The sequence below is a fragment of the Tympanuchus pallidicinctus genome, unplaced genomic scaffold (assembly GCF_026119805.1).
Source record: "Tympanuchus pallidicinctus isolate F22 unplaced genomic scaffold, pur_lepc_1.0 scaffold21, whole genome shotgun sequence".
Classification (NCBI taxonomy): domain Eukaryota; kingdom Metazoa; phylum Chordata; class Aves; order Galliformes; family Phasianidae; genus Tympanuchus; species Tympanuchus pallidicinctus.
Window position 1 is genome coordinate 3,139,350 of NW_026294733.1, and position 6,000 is coordinate 3,145,349.

A 6,000-nucleotide genomic window follows, 5' to 3' on the forward strand; every position below is an offset into this window, starting at 1 on the left:
AAACACAGCACATGATATTCTGAGTCAGGGGCTGCTGGGGGTGTATTTAGGGACCTACATTTTCTGTGCAGAGATGATGGGCACGAAAGGTGGTGGGTGGTGATGGGCTCTGAGGACCTGTGTGGCCTTGTACCTTCAAAGCCAGGATCGTCGGCATTGAAGCTGCTTAGAAGCCCTGTGTGCCACAAGGCAGCTTCATGCCTCAATGTGTAAAGTCACTGCTGTTGCAGGAAACCCTCAAGGTTAAAAAAGAGAAGAAAAAAAAAAAAAAAAAGAAAATGAATTACAGCAACAACAAAGTTTTCACTTTAAGGTGAACTCTTTCTTCAAACCCCTTTATCGCAGTTTCTTTCATCCAAGGTGGGACAAAGATTACATGATTTGAAGGACACAGCTTGCAGGTTCTGACAGCCAGGAAGGGTTGCAGCAATGAAGGTAAATTGCTCTTCAAAGCTATGTTTTCATTCTACCTCTGTTTTGTCAAACCCCCACACTATGCCCATTCCCATTCAGCAAGGTGAATATCCCACCTGCACCTCAGCCAGCCCAGGCAGAAGCTGTAGGATGCTATAAGAGATCCGTACAAAACATAAAAGCCACCCAAAAAATGTAATCTCACAGCTGTGTCTCCCCAAAAAGCATTAATGCACCTCACCTTCCTGAGCTCCACCAGGAAATAGCTGTAAGGAAGGGGTGGAGGAGGAAAAAGAACCACTTATGAAGCATCAGCTGCAGCCTAATTAAAGCTATTAGCAAGCTTTTAGTAGTGTTTATTAGCCGTTCCCAACATTGCTGAATGAAGCAATCCTGACATCAGCCTTCTGGCTTGTAAAGCTGTGCTACAGCCTAAGCTGAAGGAAGGGACAGGCTTAGAAAAGTCACGTTGGCTACAATTACTGCTCTTGTGGCCATCCCTGAGTTTGAGTTTATAGAAATCAGTCCTAGATGGGGGGAGCATGGGAGAGGAAGCAGACCCTGCAGTCAGAACATCTGTAGTTATGGGCTGTGTCCTCAGTTGCAGCTTTTGGGTCATTGACTTATTTTCAGCTGATGGCTTCACACTACCTTCAGTTTTCTGAGAGCCAGAGGCTGCAGACAGGATGGAGTTTTGTTCCCAGTGCTATGGAGGAATCCATGCTGTGATGCTCAGTGTGGGTCCCACAGCCGCCCATTGCCCACCTGCACTTCTCCATGCACACAGAGCAGTGACTGCTGCCCAGCAGTTGGGATGATATGTGCTCAGGGGACACAGCACTGAACCTGGAGTGGCTGGGAACAAGCTGGCCACAGGGCAGGCAGGATTAAGGGAAGATTTACATCTTCTGGTGCATGAAGCACTCATCGCTCATTGCTGTTGGATGGCTTCAGCCTGCAAACAGTTTGCCTAACATGACATGTTTCTTAAATAGCCTTTCAAAGGATGTGCAGCCAAAAGCTGCAGCCAAAGGCTCCAATGGGGCCAATCTCTGCGGAGTCACTTACAGGGCGACATTTCCAAGGTATTTATCATACAGAAGAGACATTTCAAAATAAACAAGCATCTTTTATAAATCACGGCCTGTACCCATGGGAGGAGAAGCTGCTGCCACTCTCCTGAGTGTACGCAGAGCCTGAGCTACCTCTGCATTCACCTGGAGAGGATGTAGTGCAGAGTAACTCTCTGAGCTGTGCCTCGTGCAGGGGATGCCATCCTTCATGCCAATTTACAGCCAATTCAGGAATTCAACAACCATTATTTATCACTGAGGCTCCCTGCTGACCGTTACCACGTCTGTGAGCAGTTAGGCAAAATGAGTTTCCAAATTAGCGCCTCTGCTTTCATTCCTTTCATGTCTGCCTCTGTTTATGAAGAATGTCAGCAAATCAGAGGATCCCACTCTGGGTAAATTACCTGGGAATTTTCCACATGAGAATGCTGCTGAGCCGGTGGTGGTGATCTCATCATTCTGCTTGCAGTGCCTAAGGCACCAGGAAAGGATCATCACGTTGGAAAGATGCTTAAAACACCCGGTGAGCATGGATGAGATTTCCACATGCAGCACAGCCAGGCTGCCAGCCCCTGCAAGGTGATCCCCCCACTTATCACTTACTAAATGAGTGGAAAACAGAGGTTGCTCTCTTTCTGATTTTATTCTTGGAGACAAGAGCTCTTCTCACCAGAGGTAAAGCAAACTGGGGTGAGTTTTCTTTAGAAGTAGAGAAGTGCCAGGTCCTGACTCGGTAGATTTCTGGCAACAGTTATGCCTTGGAAAAACAAGTTGTGTTGGCAGCAAAGTGAAGGACTTCTGTTTGCTGGGTATGTGGATGTTTCTCCTAATCCTGAGCAGATGGAGCACATCTCCCACCCCGCGGCGCTCCAGTGATGTCTGCTCTAGCATTCCTGCACCATCAGAGCACCCTCAGCATCAGGGCTGGGCTCAGGCTGCAGCCCTGGAGCTGCCAAAGGACATCAGTCCTCCCTGCAGAGCAAGAGCAGCGGGAGGTCATCGCATCGTGGTGGCAGCCATTACATCTATCTGTGGCAGCTGGGCTAGGAAGGAGGGCTGCATAGGAACTGAGGCACTGCCCCTCAGCCTGCTGTTCCTCTGGGTGATGGGGGCCCTCAGCCCCTCAGCACAATGCTGCTGGAGGACAGAGGATGAATGTTTCCTCCCGCAGCGGGACCCATGGATGTCACTGCAGAACAGGATGCTGCAGTCTCACTGCTGCTCCCAGCCACACTTCCAGCCCAGCTTTTGGGCTTTTAGAGGGGACCTTGTTCTCTCTGGGTATTAACAGGAAACTGTCCTCACTAATTAGCAACTCAGTAATGAACTGGGTAGGAAACAGTTCCAAATCCCAGAGCTGGGCTGTCCAAAACTCTGCTAGTGTTTGAACAGAATCTTTGGGCTTTGGCCTTGCTTTTTCTTCTTCCTTTTTCTTCCTTTTTCTTTTGCTGTTTTACATGTGGCCAAAGAAAACAATGCTCTCCCGCTGCCCTTAGCCTTGTGTTACCATTCCTTCTTTAACGATTCTTCTGGGATCCACATGCCCCAAATCCCACACAGCTCCCATGCTCTCTCCTTGCCCTCCAGCATGGCCATGGTTGATTTTCATGCTGCTTGCCCTGCTTGGAAACCAGGCAGCAAGAGGAGGGGCAGGTGGTGCTTCCTTCCATGTCCCCCTTCTGTGTAACAGCAGGACAAAGCTCACAGAGGGAGCAGAGCAGGACAGTGGCTGAACATCACTCTGTAATGGTGGCTCCCCAGAATAAGAAGAAAACAGGACAAAAATAGACCACTGGGAGCAGCTCCCATCCGGATCCTTGGGAGCTTTCTTCCCTGCAGTGCTGCTGCTGCCCTTGTGGTTCTGCACAGCCCCTATGCAGCGCTGTGCTTGGGGAACTTGTTACTAAGCTGGGCAGCAGCTCTGGAGCATGCACACAGAGCTCCTTTAGGCACCTTTGGGCATCCAACATTTTGGTTTGACTGGGCTGCACTGAGTGAAGAGGAATTGCCTAGGTCCACATCTATGTAGGTTCCTCCCAAAATAATGCCTCCTAATTGTTTCCATGGAAATTACAAATGCATGGTGGCACTACTTACTAGAGCAAATTCTCAGCTACAAAACACTCTTTTTCAACACAGATACTACCATTAGTGATGCATTTTCACCAGTGATAAACAAGAGCCACATTCCTATCAACCTGCACCCACTGTCACTGTCCCCACTGCTGAAATGTACCCACAGCCTCACTGCACTACATCCATTGTTTGGTCTCCATAGATGTTCAGAAACGAATGTCAATGGGTGCCATTTTTTTTCTCACTGAGGAATTCATTTACCCATCTTTGTTTCATCTGTACATCCATGTCAGATGCCATGGTGTCAGACTGCCCCTTGCTGCCACCTGTCACATGGCAACAACATGCAGTGGCACATTGGTAGGAAGGTTCAGCCTCCACTGCCATCCCACCAACATCTCTGCCTTTGATATCATGGGCTAATATAGTAAAATAGGAGGTATTGCTTTCACAGCAGCCCTTAAAACAAATAAAAAAGGGAGCAGCAACACCATGAAACTAGTGGGATATGTGACCTTGTTATTGTGAAACCAGCACATCAGGTTGGTTCAATGGCAGTGCTTTCCATTCCCATTCAGTTCTCAAAAGTGGACATGCCCAATCTTTGAGACATGTATTTCAAGCCCTGGAAAGGCTTTTGTGCTGGCTAAGGAAATAGCTACATGAAAAGATGGAGAGAGCTGATAAGGAAGAGGGTAAAGAGATCATGCTGCAAAGGAAGAAGGGCAGCCTACCCCCATGTCTTGAAACGCCCAAAGCATAAAGGGAGAACTGGCAGATGTCAGGCTGAATTGGCTCTTGCAGAGGATGCGAAGAAAAACAGCAAGAGAAGTTTTAGCCTTACACATCAGAGGAAAAGAAGGAAAGAAAAAATGGAGCTGCTGTACAGGAAGGATGGGGCGTGGATTAAAGCTAGGCTTAACTCAATCCAAAACAAAAGCACATTATTTCTAATGTCCTGTGGGTGTGCAGAGAGCATGAGAAGACAAGAGGTGGAAGTAGGAAGCATCACATCCTCTGCCACCAGGAGTCAGGGGGCAGCGAGCTCCGGCCATGAGTCATGGTGTGGGGCAGGTTGTCACGAATGATGCCTTTGTCATACGTGTGAGTGCTACCCTCTCCTTCCCAGAACTGCAGTTTTTGAGCTGCCATCTGGTTTCTCAATATTTCTAGGAAAATCCTTATCTCTGCTAAGCAGAAATTCGCGCCTGCGACATGCCTCATCTGCGACAGAACGGTCCCCCCCAGCAGCTCACAGCCCCAGCTGCTTGCACATGGGCTCCTGCTGCACAGCCCAGTGGTGCTCTGCTGATCTGCAGCGATTTACCCTTGAATTTCTCCCCCTCCTGCACCCCAACAGGAACGGCCCCATCAGCCCAGTTTCCCTCCAGCCAGGAAGGGGCCACAGGGGACTGCTGGAACCAGCACAAACCTAATTCAATTTCTACCCTCTTTCCCTTTTGCCTTCACTTCATTACAGATTATTATTCTTTTCACAGTTGATTCTGTTTCCAATTGAACTGCCTGGGGGCTGGCTCCTCTCCTCCAGCCGCTGTGCAACTTCTGCAGCAAGGCTCCTTCCCACGGACCCGCAGCCTGAGGCACAATGCTCATTTTGGAGAGACAAAGCAGCATCTCATTTCCAGTTAGTGGCTATTTCATGCGGCACTTAAACTAGACAAGAAATGACTTCTGCGCATGGAGTTACCAAAACTCCCATTGAATTGGGAAAATGAGTTGGGATGTTTGTAGGTGATGCATTCAGAACCATGGCAGGAAAGGTTATTGCTTCCATTCCCAGCCTAATCTACTGCACACATAACAAGCATACATTTCTAAATAAGTTGTTTCAAAGAAAAAAAAAAAAAGAAGAAGAAAAAAAACATTCCTTTGAAAAGCTCCACTGTACAACTTCACAAAGGTTTCTAAATATAGCTGCTTTCAATGAACAAGTGCAAGGAGACCGGGCAGATGGCTTTGCATCTCTCTCGAAATCATGATAAGGTTGAAGGGACCTCAAAGCCCCCCCAGATCCAGCTTCTGCCGTGGGCTGGCAGCCACTTCAGGCTGCCCAGGGCCCATCCATAGCATTGGGCACCTCCAGGGATGGGGCACCCACAACCCATCCCACCCTCCTTCACCACCACCTCACATTACAGAGCTGCCACGTACTTTGCGCTGTAGCTCAGTGCTGTGCAAAGGAAAGATGAGGGCTCACCCCACAGATCCGAGGATCGTCCTTTTCTGAGCAAGTCCAGCTGTGTTTCGCTAAAAGATTTTTCAAGCATATTCCTAATGATCTGAATTGTTCCTGAGCACTCCCTGCAGGCTCCAGCCGGGTTTTGGGGGGAGCATGCTCTTCTGAGAACGCCGTTTCTTATTTTTGTCAGCACATTGAACATAGCCTCTAAATTAAAATCTTCTATTCCCAGCCTAT

The 6,000-nt window shown here is 48.5% G+C and overlaps 1 protein-coding gene across 1 annotated transcript in view; it reads right to left on the reverse strand.

Annotated features, from left to right (window-relative positions):
- Positions 1-5,773, reverse strand: part of LOC128081490 (serine protease inhibitor Kazal-type 5-like) — a 76,322-nt gene extending 70,549 nt beyond the window's left edge. The window contains exon 1 of the mRNA XM_052684767.1: positions 5,736-5,773. The gene's annotated coding sequence lies outside the window, so the exon portion shown is untranslated. The remainder of the gene's footprint in view (positions 1-5,735) is intronic.
- Between the last annotated feature and the right edge of the window lie 227 nt (positions 5,774-6,000).